This window comes from Haemaphysalis longicornis, unplaced genomic scaffold (genome assembly GCF_048455015.1).
Source record: "Haemaphysalis longicornis isolate Haplotype H1 unplaced genomic scaffold, Haemaphysalis longicornis Haplotype H1 scaffold_2, whole genome shotgun sequence".
Taxonomy (NCBI): Eukaryota; Metazoa; Arthropoda; class Arachnida; order Ixodida; family Ixodidae; genus Haemaphysalis; species Haemaphysalis longicornis.
The window spans coordinates 27191240-27210087 of record NW_027526295.1 but is presented as its reverse complement, the minus strand read 5'-3'; the positions used below and the strand labels follow the sequence as shown (position 1 = coordinate 27210087).

Genomic DNA, 18848 nt, shown 5'->3' with positions numbered 1-18848 from the left:
GCTTGAAAAGTCGGAGTGAGCACAGTACGATACGAAGGAAGTCACATGACCTTTAACGTCATATCCTCCCCTTTGTGTGTGTGTGTGTGTTTTGCTCCCATGTATCGGGGAGCGCAGCAGTATCCATCGTGCATTTGCAACTTTGTGGAATGGGCAGCGAGCCCTACGAGCATGCGAATGCTTCACACTGCCACAAGTGCTTTGCCCGGCTTTGCTCACACATGCTTTTCCGCAGAGATTGCTGGGATGCCTAAAGGCTGGAATACGTGGAGCGAACTTTCACGACAAAGTTCGCGCGGCGGGAAATCTCTGAGCTACCGTACTTATCCAATTCTAATGCGCCCCCGATTCTAACGCGCACCCGATTTTTCTGACAAAAAAACCAAAAAACTTGCACCTCCGTTTGTAACGCGCACGGAACTTTATAACCCAGACAAACGAATGCGGGAGAAATGGGCGATTTATTCCCCAAAGTAATTTCGCTCATCTCACTCCTCGTCGCTTTCCGCTGACCAGAACATCTCGTCCTCGGTGCCGCCAAGAGCCTTCGCGATGCCACACTTCTGAACGAACATTCAACCATGGTCGATGGGATCGTGGCCCACGCCTCGCACGCCCATCCCGCGAGCTTCTCCAGAGCCGCACGCTTCAGCCGACCGCTCGTTTTGAACGCGTGAGAGCCGCTGCTGCCATTGCTGTTATCAAGCGCGCAAGTGGAAAAATTTGACGATTTGTGTGAATGCCGATAGAAAAGTCTAGGCGCATATGCTTCCTGCGTCCGAAAAATCGTTGCTAAAAGCTTTAGCGCCATCTTGACATGGTGATGGCGATGGGTGGGACGAAATTTCCGCTGTTTCGGTTTCGGTTTCGAATCCGATGCTAACGCGCATGTGATTTTTCGGCCTATTTTTCCGGAAAAAGGGCGAGCGTTAGAATCGGGTAATTAACATGGAGCGACGACATGGCGCGCGCCGCCGCGCTGCCGCTGGGCTGCTCTAAATTAAAGCCCCTCCGCCGCGGCCCTGCCCATAGGAGGGGCTTTACTCTCACTGAACTCCATGCCCAGAATCAACGGTGCTGTTCAGTAAACAGACCCAGTGAAGGAGCTTCCCACTTTGGTTGTACATCATTTAACGATTCTGCGTGGGGCGGGGGTGTTTCTTCTACTGAAATATTCGTTCTCAGTTCTCAAAAACGCTAAAGGCCGAGAGAGAGAGAGAGAGAGAGAGAGAGAGAGAGAGAGAGAGAGAGAGAGAGAGAGAGAGAGAGAGAGAGAGAGAGAGAGAGAGAGAGAGAAAAACGAACGGCACCGGGGAGATTCGCACGAACGACTACAAGAACAAGTAGCCGGCAGTTTAACCTCTACTTCACCCCGAGAGATGGTGCATATGAGCAAAATAGCCTCTGTTACTGGTTTTTGTCGTATTTGAGACGCCCTCGTAGTGATACCGCCTGTTCCTCACTCGCCAATCTTGCAGACAGGCCTCATATTGCTGCTACTGCAAGTAATGTAGCCGGATCGCCCTTATTTAACCTGATAAATATGCTATCATGTATGCCCATACAGCCGGTCGGGACCGTGTTTTCCCCTCGTCGTTTTTTCCTCTCCCACCTGCTCTCCGGGTGCGTGCCGCACTCATGGCAGGTGCAGTGGCCCTGCTCCCGCGTGCCCCCAAGTGTTCTGTCACCTACTCCTCACTGCACGATGCCACTGCTCCTGTTCTCTCAATGGAATTCCCCATTAGGTTGCATCAATGTATGGCTTGGCTCTTACCGAGATCGATTAAGCATCAGACGACGTTTCATGTCTTGGGTAGTTGCTTCTCACGGTGCAATCGCAAGCTGCATGCCAATTTTGTCGCAATAACTGAGTATTCTTCAATGTGTTGGTCAAGCCAATCCAGGCGACAAAACACGTTGCAACTGACTGTTCTTGCGGAGCTGCTGTTGCAAACCACTCTTGGCCTCCCACATGTGGGGAAGCTGCAAGTCAACCTGGCATTGGTTTCCTGCTTCAAATGTATAATTAGTTGCCTGCTCAGCATCTCGGCCCAGTTGATCCGCCTTTGCCTTGATGTTAGTTATTTCTCAGATATGTGGACCAATCACCGAGTGTGAGGAATCCCGCTGCACCACTCAGAGCCCTTGAAATGCATCTCAGTAAATGAGGATAAGCGGGCCTACCAGACCTTCGTTTGATGTTGCCGGGTGGTCGCTGCCGAGATTCTCTTATGTGTTGCGTAAAGTGGTCTTCCTTTACGCGTGTTCTGTAAAAGTGAGGCAAGGCTGCTCACACTGCTGCTCATCACTGCTCACACTACTTCCGGTGCAAGTGGGATGCGTATGGTCAGTGGTAAGGGTGAGGCCTTCTTGTTGGGCATTAAGCCAAAGGTTTTCGCTTTTTAATGGTGTCATGCTTGCAATCCCCACTTAGTGTGATGTGCATTAAGATCACCGACAATGAGTAATGTGTCGAAATGGAAAATTTCAAGAGTTTTCTAAAAAAGCTTGGTCAATTTGGAGGTGTTGCGAGAAGGGCTCCATACGTTTAGGAGAAACGTGCCGGTCAGCCATGTTTTGCATTTAGTAATTAATTCGATGCAACAATACTCGCATCCCGGCCGGCAAATTTCACTTCTTTTCACAGACGCAGAAGTTTTGACGCCTCCGAACGCTCCAAGTTCTACATCTTGTTTGCCATTTGAAAAGACTTTCCACACTGATGAGTTCTACACTGTTTGTTGATTAGTACACACATACCCTGAAGTCACTGACCAAAGAACTGAAGCGCATGAAAAATTCCTTGCCGGCCTGACCCCTGACCCGACAGGCACAGTCAGCCCTGTGCGGCAGCAGCGGCTCACCATTGTTTGCATTGCTGGATGTAAACAAATCTTTCCTTTGCAGCTACGTCAGCTGACTCCTTAGCCATGATTGGCTATCCGGTTTTGCATTGCCGAGGCGCAACGCGGGGATTCAGTCCTAGAGCGATCTTGTCCTCCCTCGCAAAGCGACAAAAAGCGATGCCTGGCTCATCACTTGCGACGTCACGCAATGTGCCAAGTCGCCAGTGGGAATGTGCCTTTAGACGATTGGTGAGCACTTTGGAACTGTCCGCTGACGGAGGCCAGACGCACTTGCAGTCGATTTTATGGGGCCCATTCCCCTTCACGCAGCGTCCTCAAAGAACCAGTGATGCAAATGTTGAGACCGGTGATTTTAGCACCACTCTTATCCTCAAATTGCACTAACATGGCTTTGAATGTCGCACGAGGGTTTACATGATCTGTTCTCCAAAATTTTGAAGCACACCTTCCGTAACGTACTAATCATCCGACCCCGAAGCAAGGGGGGTTTGCCAAGGCCAATTTTCTTGTCCCAGTGTTTTAACTGACTAGAGCCAGATGGAGAATTGTCCATTGCATCTGCGGACCCAATTTCTGAGGACCCCAAGGTCGGTAACCTGCTGTGGCTGGAGTCAACGATGGCCTGAGATGCTGGTCTGACGTTTTGGAAGAGGCGGGGTTGACAGTGGTGTCGACTCCCTTAAGTTCAGTTAGGGCTGCTTTTAGAACTTTTTTTTTCCAACGATAATGGACTCAAGCATGTGATGGATTTTGTTAATTTCTGAGCATGAATCGGAATGTCTGCCGAGAGTGTATTGACTCTGGGGGACCATGTGTCTCTGAGTGTGTTTGCCGTGGGAGACCGTAGCTGCCCAGCTCACCTTGTTGTTTAGGTTGATTCTGTTGGCATGGATATGGCCGTCTGTCCTCGATGGTTTTGGCCCTCAGTGCTCGACAGCCGACGACGCAACGTCCAGCGCACACAATCCCAGCTCCGGGTGGAGTTGTCCTTGGTCGCCGGTCCACAGCTCGCATTCCCTTGGCTTTGCTGCAACCAAGGAAAGGAGCCCAAATGGTCATTCTCCCCAGATGAGGCCCTAAAGAATTTTTTACTGCTCCTTTCTATTGTCCTCGTCCTTCACGAATAGTCACAATCTGCGCATAGAGTGTAAATCCCGAAGTGCTAGGACTTGATTTTAATGAAGCCTGTCGCGTGCTTAAGCTCCCAATCAGAGGTCAAGAAAAAAACGTTCAATGCATTACTGACCGTTAATCGCTAAAACGCTTCAACAAGGCCGAAGCCACATGTAGCCAAAGCAACAAGCACGAAATGAACATCGTACTGTTAAACTAGGCCGTACAGCCAGTGTCTTCTTGGCAGGAGGCACTTATTCATGTGGCAGCATGTAATGCCTTTCAGCTGCTGCTTGCATCAATCTAGAGTTTTGCTCCCGTGAGTACACCCCATTGTATTTCTCAACAGCTGCGTAGTTTAATTTGACCCAATGCAAGTGCAGTTACTAATACGCCTGCAGTGCACTGGCCTTGAATGCAGGATCACACATGCTTGGTGCATTGCTACCGTGGTATGCTGCACGTATCAACTCGACTCAACAGTGTGTCACCTGACAACCTCCAAATGCACACCTGAAACACCTCCTTTAGTTCTTTCCAGGGTGCTCATTCTTCACAGTCCATCAACTGTTGGTACAGCCAGAAATACTTTTAGGGGTTGGGGGTGTATGGAGGTATGGGAGAATGGAAGGAGCCTTGCCAAAATGAATGCTAGCACTTGCTTATGTGCAGCATAGTAAAATGTTTGGGGGAGGGGGTTCAAAACCCCTTCGCGCTGTACCTGGAGAATCCTATCGGCCCTCTGGGAGGCCATCACTGATGTGTTGCTGGGGCATTCTTGGCTCGTTTCTCTCTCACAAAGGTGAGCACATGGCGGAGTTATTTGTGCACTTGACAGCACCTGAGGATTCACAAGGATTGTCAGCTGCTGATAATGGCTGAGCTGTTGGGTTGACCTTTTTTTTGTGCAGCTTAGCAAAGGGGTCAGCCTCGCGTAGGATGTTTACTAGCACTGATGAGAGGCTGAAAGTTGGGACGTAAAGAGTAGTCAGGCAGTGGATGTTCACACGTATTTAAAGAATTGGCCATCATATGGCTTATGTGAAGACTATGACATGCTTTTCATCACTATCAGAAGTGGGGTAGGTCCAGCCCCTTTAAGGGACCGTGGCACACCATCTTGCATTCGGGACAGCTAGACGCAAACACCCACACATCAAAACGTTCGACAAGTACTCCTGTAATGATGCCAGCATTTACGGAAGTGAAGGATAAAAAAATCTAAAATGAAGTTTGCCTTGGAGGTGCAGTGTCCCTTTGGCACTGCACATTTTTATACGTTTCAACACGAAAATGCATAATCAACATAAAAAAAAAGTTGTACAACTGAAACTGAAAAGCAACACAGGCTGCATAAACTTTACCTTCTTAAGAGAAGCAAAAATAGGCCAGAAACATGCATACGCTATGCCAAGTTTTTTCTGCAGCCTTGTGTGCCTAGTGGTGGCTGGATGGCTTCTTGTTGACTTCGCCGGACTGGGGAGTGGCTGTTGAGAGCCAGTGGTTGATCTCATGCTTCAGACCTGCAAGAGTGAGTAGTAACATGTGAACTTAAACATGCTGCGATGCACAGTTTTACAACAGTCAGTTCACCAGTGACCACATAAAGTTGAAAACGGCTTGTGCTTGCTTTGTAGAAGGTTTGTACGAACACTTTGATTGACTATGAGGTTTAACACACTGACACTACACAGGCGATGAGGCACACCGTAGTGAGGGACTAAGGTTAATTTTGACCACTTGGGGATGTTTTAACGTGTGCCAAAATCTCGAACATGGGCATTTCTGCTTTTCGCCTCCATTAGAAAAGCGGCAACTGTGGCCAGTTGCCGCTTTTCAAATATGAAGTCTGGACTAGAAGGTATGCAGGCAACGTTTAACAAATATACATATGTGCAGACGCAAGTATGGTGAAAACAGAGCCTGCAAGCATATGAATAGTCTGCTTGCCGGTTGTGAAGGTTGGTTGCTTAAAAAAAGAATGGTGCATAAAATAACCTGCTAGATACAATGTGTGCCCAAGGCATTGCTTAAAAATCAACTCTCCATTCCATGTAATAAATGCAGCTATGTAGTAAAAGCACAGAGGGGGAGGGAGGAATAACCGGGTGTTTTAAGGTGCACAGTAAAAATAGCGCAGTTAAAAGGAATGAGCCAAAGATGGAACTAGCGTTACTCCGCTTTGTTCACTAATTAAAACGCCCAATTTTTTTTCATTCCTCAAATTAAGGTACTTCCTGTCTCGTCGGCTGACGAGTGGCGATGAAAGCGACCACACCGACCGGTTGCTGGAACTCAAGTTCCTTTATTAAGCGAAGAGAAATAAACCCCCCCGGTCCCCGATGGCGCGGCGGCGCAGGCGTGGAACACGATAGCTCACGCGTCACACATCCGGCGGGTTTGATCCGCGGAGCTTTCAACAAATCACTGCTGGTGTTTCGTCTGTGCTTGAATAACTGTCAGACGCAAGGCCATCAGGCATGCCTGCACCGTTGAACGGCACCAAATGCCGACGGTTGCGCTGAATGATGCATGTCGGTGTTTCCACCACATATGAGCGTGGTCTTCTTGCTGGGCTGAGCACCTTTGCTGCGCATGACATATCCTGCACCCACACATCCTCCCCGTCAGCGAGTGGGCGGAGTTGGTGGGCGGCGTGACGACGGTTGAAGTCTTGACTTTGTTTTGTTTGGTTAGCTTTATCCTTAGCTGCAACTTCGTCGTGTGGTGGCCACTCCGGTTGCAGGGTGTCTGGCATCTTCGGAACTGTCGTTTGCAGATGTCGGCCCATTAGGAGCTGCGACGGGCTGTATCCGCTCGCTCCTGGCGTGTCGCGGTACACCAGAAGCGCCATGTGTGGGTCCTTGGATTTTGTGAAAAGATCCTTCATGGTCCGCACCATGTGTTCTGCCTCGCCGTTTGACTGTGGGTAGCCCGGGCTGCTCGTGATGTGATGAAATCCGTAGGTCTGCGCGAACTCGGCGAACACCCGTGACGAAAATTGCGGGCCGTTGTCGGACACGAACACATCAGGTATTCCATGTCGCGCGAACGTGCTCTTGACAGCCGCAATGACAGCTGTGGAGGTGGTCGACGACAAGCTGATTACTTCCGGAAAACGAGAGTAGTAGTCCACCGCGATTATGTAGTGAGTTCCATCAAGTTCAAACAATGATGATGATGATGGTTGGTGTTTCATGGCGCAAGGCCAACGAGGGCAAAGAGCGCCAAAACGGTGGTTAGGTATGAAGGATGTAACCGTAAACGCTAAAACCGTTCAACAAAAACCAAAGTGAATTCAGTAAAAGACAATGAGGATGGCTGGTGTAAAAGGCCAGGTTGTGATGGTGCGCGGCATGAGATCGGGTTTAAAAGCAACTACGCGTGATATGAAACCAGGTGTAAAAACTTGATGTCTCTAAGAAACTTAAACGTGCGTTGTACAGGAACCATGGGGTCATCCGCTAAAAACAATGCTGGGTGTAGTGGAATGTGTTGTTTGTAGAGGTCGGCGAAGTGTTTCTGTCGTGTTGTGTGGAGTGCTTTGCATTGAAGTAACACATGGATCACGGATAGGCCGTCTCCACACCTGCTACACAAGGGTCTTGGAGATCCCGTGAGCAGGTATGAGTGTGTTGCATGCGTGTGGCCTATCCGTAATCGAGCCAGGGTAACTTCATTGTGCCTGTTATGTGTGTCAGTGGTGTATGCTCCCAAGAGTGTCTTTATAACGTGTAGCTTGTTGTCTGCCTGTTCATTCCAGTGTGCTTGCCATGTATTGCGAAGGTGTTGTCTGATGTGTGACTTAAGGTCAGTGTACGGTATTGTTGTTATGTCCACCGTGTTTGCAAGTGCAGCAGCAGCGGCCATTTGATCTGCTGTCTCGTTTCCGGCGATCCCCGAGTGACCTGGCACCCAGCATACAGTTACTTCAAGACTTAATGCATAAGCTGACATAATGGTTTTGTAAACTAGATGAATAACATGGTTTTTACAGTACTGCTTAGATGACAATGCACGTACTACACTCAAGGAATCTGTGAAGATGATGGACTTGGGAATTTTATGATGAACTATGTGCTTTAAAACCAGAAATATCCCATAGGCTTCAGCAGTAAAAATGCTGCTTTTCGAGTTTAAAGTGTTAGATACCCTAAAATCAGGTCCGTGCGCAGCACACGACACGATACGGGCTGTTTTTGACGCGTCGCTAAAGAATTCTGCACACTTGTATTTATCTTGAAGGAACAAGAAATGCTGAAGAATTGCAGCTGTGGGTACTCGTTTTTTATCAATTGCTACAAAGGACGAATCGCACGACACGGGGCGCAGCTGCCATGGTGGTAAAAAGTCGGAAAGGGTTGATTTGTAGGTGTCTGAAAAGGTGACCGATAATTCTGACACTTCCTGTCTCACCCTATGTGAGAACGGAGCAGAGATAGATGGACGATTAAGAAGAAGTTGGGACATGGGTGTATCACAAATAAATGGTTTGAGAGGATGGTGGGTTATTGACGAAATTTTAAAAGCGTACAGAAGATCTATGTATGTTCGCTGATGATCTAGGGACCATTTGTCGCACTCGACGTATAGGCTTTGTACGGGGCTTGTACGGAAAGCGCCTGACGCGAGGCGAAGCCCCAAGTGAAGCACTGGGTCTAGCATTTTCAGCGCTGTTTTTGTTGCCGCCCCATAAACCACGCTCCCATAGTCCAAGCGGGACCCCACCAAGCTTGTGAAGACACGTAAGAGGAGTTGCTTGTCCGCGCCATAGGAGTGGTGTGAAAGGACCTTAAGTATGTTTATTGCTTTGAGGCATTTATGTTTTAGTTGTCTGATGTGAGGGATGAACGTGAGTTTCTCGTCAAACACCACACCCAAAAACTTGTGTTCTCTTTTTACTGGAATCGAGTCACCAAAGAGTTTTATGTCGGGATCGGGCAGGAGGCCCCGCCTTTTTGAGAATACAACGCAGGTACTTTTAGAAGAATTAAGTTTAAATCCATTTTCATCTGCCCAGCGGGAAAGTTTGTTTACCCCAAGCTGGACCTGACGTTCACAAATGGATATGTTACATGATTTGAAAGATATTTGAACGTCATCTACATACATCAAGCAGGATATGGTTGGCGGCAGTGCCTTTCGGAGAGAGTTCATCTTAACTATAAACAAGGTGCAGCTCAATACGCCACCTTGAGGCACGCCATTCTCCTGCACGTGAACGTTTGAGAGTGCCGTACCGACTCTGACACGAAATGTTCGTTCAGACAGGTAACTGGAAAGAGTGTTCAGCATGTTACCTGTTACACCATAGGATTTTAGGTCTGCAAGAATGCCATACCGCCATGCCGTATCATAAGCTTTCTCGATATCAAAAAATACGGTCATACAGTACTGTTTGTGTATAAAGGCATCCTTAATGTAAGATTCCAGTGCAACTAATTGATCGTTTGTGGATCGCCCTGCCCGGAAGCCTGCCTGGCAGCTCTCGAGAAGACCATTGTACTCAAGAAAGTACATGAGCCTCCGGTTAATCATCTTCTCGAAGAGCTTGCACAGGCAGCTGGTCAGGGCAATAGGTCTATAGCTTGCGGGAGAAGAAGGGTCCTTCCCTTCTTTCAGAAAAGCCACAACTATGGCCTCCCTCCAAAGCCTTGGAAGGTGCCCCGATAGCCATATTTGGTTGTATAGGTGCAGGAGTGTCTCAAGGGTGTCTGCGTGTAGGTGTTGAATCATAGTGTATGTAATGTTGTCTGCACCTGGAGCAGAAGGTTTACAAGTGGAAAGAGCAATCTTCAGCTCATGGAGTGTAAATTCACAGTTGTATCCAGACTTTGACTTGTTCTTGTCGCGTATAGGCTTCTTTTCGGCAGATGTTTTGTGTTGCATAAAAGTGTTTGTATAGTGCGCAGAACTAGACACGTGTTGGAAGTGTTGTGCAAGTGTGTTAGCCTGATCTTCCAGAGTGTCCCCTGTCGTGCTAACCAGGGGCAGGCTATGTGTGTGTTGTCCTTTTAGTTTACGTATTCGGGTCCATACCTTGTGGGTGTCCGTGTATGAATTTATGGATGTGAGAAAGGCGCGCCAGCTCTCCCTTTTTGCCTCACGGCGCACACGCTTACCTAATGCCTTCGCTCTTTTGAAAGAAATAAGGTTACAACTTGTGGGGTGTCTACGGAGGATGCCCCACGCCTTGTTCTGGGCCTCCCGCGCACGCTTGCAGTCGTCATTCCACCAGGGCCTTCTCGGGTTGCGCGAGGCCCCAGAGGCCTGGGGTATTGACTTTTTGGCGGCGGCGAGAATGTGCTCCGTGACGAGCTGTGTTGCCTTCTCTACAGGTAAGTGTGTTATGTCTGTGTAGTGTAGTTGAGATGTCTCTGTGAATGTGTTCCAGTTTGCTCTTGCTTCTATAAACTTGCAATGGGAAGGGGAACTGCTAGGTCCTTTATCTATGTATGTTAGTGAGGTAGGGAAGTGGTCACTACCATATGGGTTAGTGCCAACATCCCACTCAAGTGATGGAAAGAGTGCTGCAGAGCCAATGGCCAAGTCGAGGTGTGAATAAGTGTTGTGTGCTATATTATGGTATGTAGGCTTGTTTTTGTTAAATAGGCATGCTCCTGAAGATATGAGAAATTTTTCGATTAGGCGACCTCGGGCATCTGTGCGGTGAGAGCCCCAAAGAGTGTTGTGTGCATTGAGGTCACCTATAAGAATGAAAGGTTCTGGTAGCTGATCGACAAGGCCCTCGAAATCGGAGCTTGAAAGCTGGAAGTCAGGAGGGATGTAGATGGAGCACACTGTTATCAGCCTATTGAAAATTATGGTTCTAATGGCAATAGCCTCAAGGACAGTCTGTAATTGGATAGGGTGGCATGCCAATGATTTTCGGGCAATGATGGCCACACCACCTGAAGATGTACCACCACCAGCCCTGTCCTTCCTAAATACCATGTAACTATTCAAGACATTTGTGTGTTTGGAGTTTAAATGTGTTTCTTGTAGACACATCACACTTGGCTGATTGGAATGCAATATTTCGTAGACATCATCAAGATTGTTAAGGAGGCCTCTACAGTTCCACTGGATGATATTTTCTGTTCCCATTATGTACCTTTAAGAGCTACTGGAATGTGTGTGTGGGTTCATGTTTTGTCTATCGGGGCTTGTATTCTTGGAGCGGGTTTCTTTGGCTTTTCTGTTGGTTTGGACGCCGCAGCCCGTTCCTTGCGGAGCGATGCAGACAGGAACGGTCCGACGTCCATTTCCTCATCAGATGTTCGGGGGGTGTCCGGCGGACCGGGCCCCCTGGACTTTGCACCCTTACGGGTGCCTTTGGTTCCAGCCCCAAGCGCCGCGGGCGGGGCAGGCGGCGGGGCTAGGATGGGCGCTTCTGTGGGCCCTACCGTGTCCATCTCCTCCGTGCCCTCAGGTGTCCCTAGGGCCTGTGGAGAGGACACAGTGAGAGCGGCAGAGCTCCCAGCGGCGATCGCACTCGCCACATTCGCTGGAGTCGCCACACTGGGCGATTCCTGACTACTCTGGACTACCGAAGGCAGTGCGGCAAGAGACGGGGCCCCCGCAGCCTCTACAGGTGTTGTAGAGGCAGCAGGTGGCTGCTCAGCTGGGGGTTGGGACAGCAACACGTCAGCAAGAAGGCTGCACTGTGTTGCCGTGCTGACCAAACGCCGCCCCAACCCCCGGCGGGCGGCGTCTGCGTACGATGTGGCCGAAAGCAGCTTGTGCTTTTGGCGCGCTTCTGGATAGGTGATGTTTTCATTTACTTTTATGTGAATTATTTCCTTTTCGGCCTTGAATTGTGTACACGCACGCGAATAAGCAGCGTGCGGTCCGCTGCAATTCGGGCACTTCTGAGTGGTGCTTTCACAAGCTTCTGAGGAGTGACCTGTCTCAGCACAGTTGGCACATGTTAACTTCCCTCTGCATGATTGGGTTCCATGGCCGTATCGTTGGCACTTAAAGCAGCGCCTTGGATTTGGGACATACGGTCGTACGCTGCAGCTAAGAAAACCCACTTTGACCTTTTCTGGAGGCGTTGTGCGATCAAACGTTAGGATTAGATGCTTTGTCGGAATTTCTTGGTTTGCTCTCCGAATTACGATTCGTTTTACTGCAGTTACATGTTGAGGTTGGAGCGCCTCAAGAAGATCTGCTTCCGTCTCAGACTCTAGTTCTTTCTCTGATATGACTCCTTGCGAGGAGTTGAGGGTCCGGTGTGGTGTCACAGTGACAGTCAAGTTGGCCAACGTCGTCTGTTTCAGTAGGTTCTCACTCTGATTTTTCCTTTTTACTTCGACCAGTACATCACCTGAGGCGAGTTTCTTAGCATCATAGTCTGAACCAACAACAGACTCAATGCACTTTGCCAACAGAATGACAGACTTCTTTGCAACAGGAGTGGTTTCTGCAGAGTGAATGACAAGAAATTTGTGGAAATGTTCTGGTTTACCTTTAGCTAGTACTTCGGTGCGGCCCCTTTTAGGGGGCCGATCATTGGATTGGAGGGATAAAGAAAAAGCCATGCGATATTGAAAAAAGCAGGGGACGGGGGTACTTTCTTCTCAAACCTTACCCTGATAGCCTGAGAGGTCCCGGAGCTCCCTGCCTGGTAAACAGACAGGGAGCCCATCCGCCGGAGCTTGACCTGGGCTCCGACGGCCACCGTTTGTGGTTTCTGCCCTTCACCTTACAACTCGTAGCCACGGTAGATTACAGCAAGAGTATGGGGGCTCGGGGTCCGCGGTGTCGCCAACACCGTCACCAAGATTACTCAAGGTGCCCCGTGCGGGGCAAGTTCAAACAAGTCGGCGCCTACACGCTGCCATGGCCGATTTGGAGTCGGTGTTGCGATTAGTGGCTCCGAACACTGAACTCTCGTCTGAGCGCATTTCTCACACGATGTTACGAGCTGCTCAATTTCGCTGTTAAGGGTAGGCCACCATACTGCGTCCCTTGCCCTTGCCTTGCACCGTCCAATGCCCTGGTGGCCTTCGTGGATTTGCTGAAGTACCTCACGGCGCATCAGGCTTGGAATAATGATGCGGCGATCTTTGAGCAAGAAGCCATCACACACTGTGATGTTGCCCCTTTCCTTCCAGTACTCCCTTAGATGAACTGGAACCTTTGAGACGTTTTCTGGCCATCCTTTCTCACAGAAGCGGAGTAGCCCAGAACAGATGCCGTCTTCCGCTTGGTGCTTGCGTAAGGCATCCATGCGGGAGGACATGAGGTTGGCAGCTGCTGTAACGACTTCCCCGATGAATAACTCGATGGAGTCTGTCTGCCATTGACTTCGCTCAGGATCGTGTCCCTGAATAGGAGCCCTTGACAGCGTGTCTGCCGTGGCAATCAGCTTGCCAGGGACGTAGAGAACAGTGAACTGATAGCGCATAAGACGGATTCGCAAGCGCTGGATTCTGGGCGGAATCACGTCGAGTTCTGCTGATCCCAGGAGCGTGACTAAAGGACGATGATCCGTTTCGACTTGAAATGCGATGCCCCTCAGAAACTGGTCGAACCTCTTGACAGCCCACGTCACAGCCAAAGCTTCTTTTTCTGTTTGACTGTAGCGGCTTTCAGTGTCCGTTAGGGATCGTGAGGCGTAAGCAACCGCTCGTCGTTCTCCCGATGGTTGATCTTGAAGCAATACAGCTCCGAGACCGTATGAGCTTGCGTCAGCTGACACAACCGTGGGGTACGATGGGTCATATTTAGCCATGCAGACCTCTGAACTGAGCAAGCTTTTGAGCTCGTCGAAAGCAGCTTGCTGGCACGGTCCCCAAAGCCATGAGTTTCTCTTTTGAAGCAATGCCCTGATCGGTGCTGTGATGTCGGAAAGATGAGGAATGAAGCGGCCCACATGGTTCACCATTCCCAGCAGTCTTCGGACACCACTGACATCCGATGGGGTTGGTAGCTTGGCCAAGGCCTCGACCTTTTCTGGATCGGGACTGATTCCTTGTGCGCTAACCACGACTACAAGAAACTTGACTTGGTTTGCAGAGAACGTGCATTTCTTGCGGTTCAGCTTGATTCCCGCTTCTTCCAAGCGCTATAACACCTGCTTGAGACGTTGGTCATGCTCTTGCTGCGGTGCTCCGAAGACAAGAATGTCGTCAATCATGCTCACAACTCCTTCGAGGCCTTCCAGAATTCTGCTCATCTGTCGCTCAAAATATTCTGGCGCTGAGCAGATTCCAAAAGGTAGCCTTTGGAAACAGAATCTTCCCATTGGTGTTATGAACGTAGTGAGTTCTTGACTTTCTTCTGAAAGCTTCACCTGGTGAAAGCTAGCGGTAGCATCGAGCTTAGAGAATACCTTTGCTGATCCGAGGCGTCCCAGGATGTTCTCGACTGCGGGTAGTATGTGACGCTCCCGAAGCACGACTTCGTTGAGTCGGGTGAGGTCAACGCATATTCGGTAGCCTCCTCCTGCTTTTGGAACAGCCACCATACCGGAACACCATGGTGTGGGACGGTCCACTCGTTGGATGCCTCCCTGGGATTCGAGCTTGGTGAGCTCCTCTCGAACTGGTTTGTGAAGCGGAATCGGTACTCTTCTCGGCACGCTGAGTGAGAACGGTTTGGCGCCTGGTTGGAGACGTATCACGTCTTCGTCTTGCAGCTCGCCCAAGCCATCGAAGAGACTGTCCTTCAAAGTGACGGTAGAATCCGTTACACTGTCCACGAACCGTATAAATCCGAGAGCCTGTATCGCAGGGAATCCAAGAAGCGGCGGGTCTTGCGAAGGCACAACATACACTGTTTGCACTGTAGACCTGCCTTTCCAGCTCAGTTTCGCTTGGAATGTTCCGAGAACGGTGAGGGAGTAATTTCCTGGGCCCGTAAGCTCACCTTCTGGCTTTTGCAGCTGTTTCGGTATGCCTGGAAACGAGTCCGGTACCACTGTCACCTCCGCACCCGAGTCGACCTTGAAGTTAGCGTAGTCCGTTGACGGCCACTTTTACGAACTTGGCTCTGGTGATGGCTGCTACGGAGTGCAGTGTGAGAGCTCCCATGTTCTTCTTGCTTTTCTTTTCGCAGACTGCTTCGAAGTGTCCAATCCGATTACACCCTTTGCACTTGGCTTGCCTAGCTGGGCAATCTGCTCGAGGATGCGTTGGTCGACCGCAGTATCTGCAGCTCGTAGTAGCGTCGCTTGTGTTGGACTTCGTAACACGCTTGCCGGAGCTCCCTTGAGAATTCGAGCCATGTCGCGGCTTTTGGAAGCGCTTTTGAACTTTGGCCTCGGCCACAACGTGAGCAGGATTCGGCTCTTTTTGGAACACTGCTGCACGGGCTTTCACGGCATCTTCGTTGATGCGAGCCTGTAGTCTTGCTTCTTCAAGGGTAAGCTTTTGTGTTCGGCACAGTTTGTCCACAAGGTTAGAGTCCCGGAGACCCACGACGAACCTGTCTCGAACGAGTCGTTCTTCCACTTCCGCTGAGGCGTAGTTGCACTTTTTGACAAGTGTACGCAGCGCGGTGTAGAACTCGTCTACGGTCTCGCCTTCGCCCTGGGTTCGACGGTGGAAGCGGACACTTTCGTAGACCTCGTTGACCGGGTGGATGAAGTGATCGGTGAACTTCTTCTAGCGAGCTCGTCTTCGCTGGACAATGCTAGAGTGTCGAGAACGCGGCAGGCGTCTTGGGAGCCCATGTCGTAAAGAAGCGTTCTGACCCGTACTTCTCCCGGCGCTTGGTAGAGCCCAGATGCATAGCAATAGTCGTGGAACTGGTAGACCCATTCTTTCCAAGAGCTTGGGTTCCCAAAATCGAATTTCGGTGGCGGTTGAAGCCCGGTGCCGCTGAACTGGATAGAAGGATCTCCATCCGCCATAGCGTGTTTTGCAGGCTACGCACCTTAGACTGATTGCTATTAATAATTGATCGATGTGTCGCTAACTTTATCCCACTTCTGACACCATGTCTCGTCGGCTGACGAGCGACGATGAAAGCGACCACACCGACCGGTTGCTGGAACTCAAGTGCCTTATTAAGCGAAGAGAAATAAACCCCCCCGGTCCCCGATGGCGCGGCGGCGCAGGCGTGGAACACGATAGCTCACGCGTCACACATCCGGCGGGTCCGGTAACGCGAACCGCCGCCCGAGCGAGCGTGAGAAACGCACCTTCAGCGCGCCGTGAAATGCGCGTCCACTACACTTCCGAAATCTGGGTCCTAGTAATTTTTCTGCGTCAAGACTTGCGCATTGAATCTACACGGCACCAGCGGAACGGGTTGGTCACTGCAACAGCAGATTTTCTCTGGAATTGGAGTCTGAAGAAAATCTCAGTGATGTCAGTGATTGTCAGTGTCAGTGATTGCCGCGATTTAAATAAAAAACAAGAGCGCGCCTGTTTTTATCCCTCGTACGAACAACCGACAAGGCATCCAGCGTGCGACCGCGACTGGTGACTGCGAAGCTGATGGTGGCGCATTGCTGCCTGCCTAAGTTTTCAATTCCAATTTATTTGAAAACACGTTGGCACACGGGGGCGAACACGAGTAGGTAGAGCGATAAAAACGTTAGAGTCCACGTATGCGTGCGACTGCGTCGCGATAAGTCACGCGTATGCTCGCAGAAAAGCGATCGCCCGAAGGCATATGCAGAAAATGTTGCCGTACGGAAGCCAAACTCGAGGGATTTGTTCAAAGGGCGCTTGCGATCCGTCAGCGCTCGGGTTACAGCACGGCTCGGGAAGCGGCCTCGCATTCGCTACCATCGCTAACTCGGCGTACACGTGAAACAGCTCTCCAAAGAAATTATTCGGTTTTTGTAATCAACCATGTATTAGGGGGAACTTACCAGACAAAGTCGTGGATACGGTGCGGGTGCACTTGCGTCGGCATCCACGGCGGCAGCCAGCAGTGTCCGACTTTTGCGCGCCGTTCCGGCCGTTCGCTGCCGCGGTTTCATCCTCCGGTGATGCGAAGTTATCGATGGCAGGTAGAGCGCCACCACGTAATGTGAATGCGATTAATAATATATCTCTTGACGCCACTACCGATAATTGGGTTGAAACGCGGCAGACGACAAACGGGACACCGGTGTTTTTTTTTTTTTTTTCTCGAGATGTGGGCGCACAGCGCATGCGCTAGCACAGTGGCCACAGACATGGCGGCTTTCAGTGTGGCCAAGCGAAGAAAATCGCCCGCTAAACTTTTGAATGAATACCGTCTATAGGTGTAGGAGTGTTTCAAGAGTGTCCGGGTGTAGGTGTTGTATCATGGTGTATGTAATCTTATCTGCGCCGGGAGCTGAAGGCTTACACGTGCTCAGTGCAGCCCTCAACTCATAGAGTGTAAATTCAGAATTGTAACCAGATTTTGACCTGTTACTGTCATGTAGGGACTTCTTTTCACAAGTATTTTTATGTTTTAGGAAAGTGTTTGTGTAGTGTGCAGAGCTGGAAACGTGTTGGAAGTGTTGTGCAAGAGTGTTAGCCTGGTCTTCGAGTGCGTCCCCTGTTGTACTGACCAGGGGCAGGCTATGTGTATGTTGTCCTTTAAGTTTGCATATTCTTGTCCATACCTTGTGTGCATCTGTGTATGAGTTAATGGATGTAAGGAAGGTGCGCCAACTCTCTCGTTTTGCCTCACGGCGCACACGTTTTCCGAACGCCTTGGCCCATTTGAACAAAATGAGGTTACTCGACGTGGGGTACCGACGAAGGATACCCCACGCCTTGTTCTCAGCCTCTCGCGGCCGCCTACAGTCCTCATTCCACCACGGCCTCCGCTGGTTGCGCGGGGCTCCAGAGGCGTGGGGAATGGACCTTTCGGTGTCGTCGAGGATGTGCGCCGTGAGGAGTTGGATAGCTTCTTCAACGTGTAGGTGTCCTATGGATGTGTGGTGTAGTTTGGATGTCTCTATAAATGTATTTCAGTTAGCTCGTGCTTCATTGAACCTATTATGGGAAGATGGACTGCATGGGCCTTTACCTATGTATGTGAGTGAGGTGGGGAAGTGGTCACTGCCATATGGGTCAGTTCCCACTCCCCACTCGACAAAAGGAAAGAGAACTGCGGAGCCAATAGCCAAGTCAAGACATGAGTATGTGTTGTGACCTATGTTATGGTATGTAGGCTGTTTATTGTTGAAAAGGCATGCTCCAGAAGATGTAAGGAATTTTTCTATCAGGCGACCTCGGGCATCCGTTCTGGAAGAGCCCCAAAGAAAGTTGTGAGCATTAAGGTCGCCTGTAAGGATGTATGGTTCGGGCAGCTGGTCAACCAGCGCCTCGAAGTCGGAGCTCGTAAGTGAAACATCAGGAGGAATGTATATGGAGCATACCGTTATCAACCTATTAAATATTATTAAGCGTATTGCTACAGCCTCAAGGATAGTGTTCAAGGTGACAGTGTGGCATGCTAAGGATTTCCGGACGATTATGGCCACACCGCCAGAAGAGTGTGTGCAGCCATCCCTGTCTTTCCTGTATACCAGGTAACTATTCAAGAAATTTGTGTGCTTAGAATTCAAATGTATTTCCTGAACACACATTACACTTGGCTGATTGGTATGCAGAATCTCATACACGTCGCCAAGATTATTCAGAAGGCCTCTGCAGTTCCATTGAACAATATTTTCTCTTCCCATTATTTAGTGTGAGAGCTACTGGAGTGTGTATGTTTATGTGTCGTCTTTCGGGGCTGTGACTCTTGGATTGGGCTTTTTGGGTGGCCTATCTGAAGGCTTGGACGTCGGAGGCCGCTCCTTGCGCTCCGTTGCAGGCAAGAACATCACGACGTCCATCTCGTCGTCCGATATCCTGGGTGTGCCCGTCGAACCGGGCCCCCCGAACCTTCGTTTGACCCGCCACCGCCGCAAGTGTCAGGGGCACC

The 18848-nt window shown here is 50.0% G+C and overlaps 1 long non-coding RNA gene across 1 annotated transcript; it reads right to left on the bottom strand.

Moving 5' to 3' along the window:
* Positions 1 to 1261: 1261 nt before the first annotated feature.
* On the bottom strand, positions 1262 to 17170 carry LOC144168808 (uncharacterized). The gene is made up of 3 exons (XR_013322243.1): positions 16810 to 17170; positions 5385 to 5503; positions 1262 to 3894 (listed from the first exon to the last, which is right to left on the bottom strand). It is a non-coding gene; the product is annotated as an uncharacterized LOC144168808 (long non-coding RNA).
* Positions 17171 to 18848: the final 1678 nt, after the last annotated feature.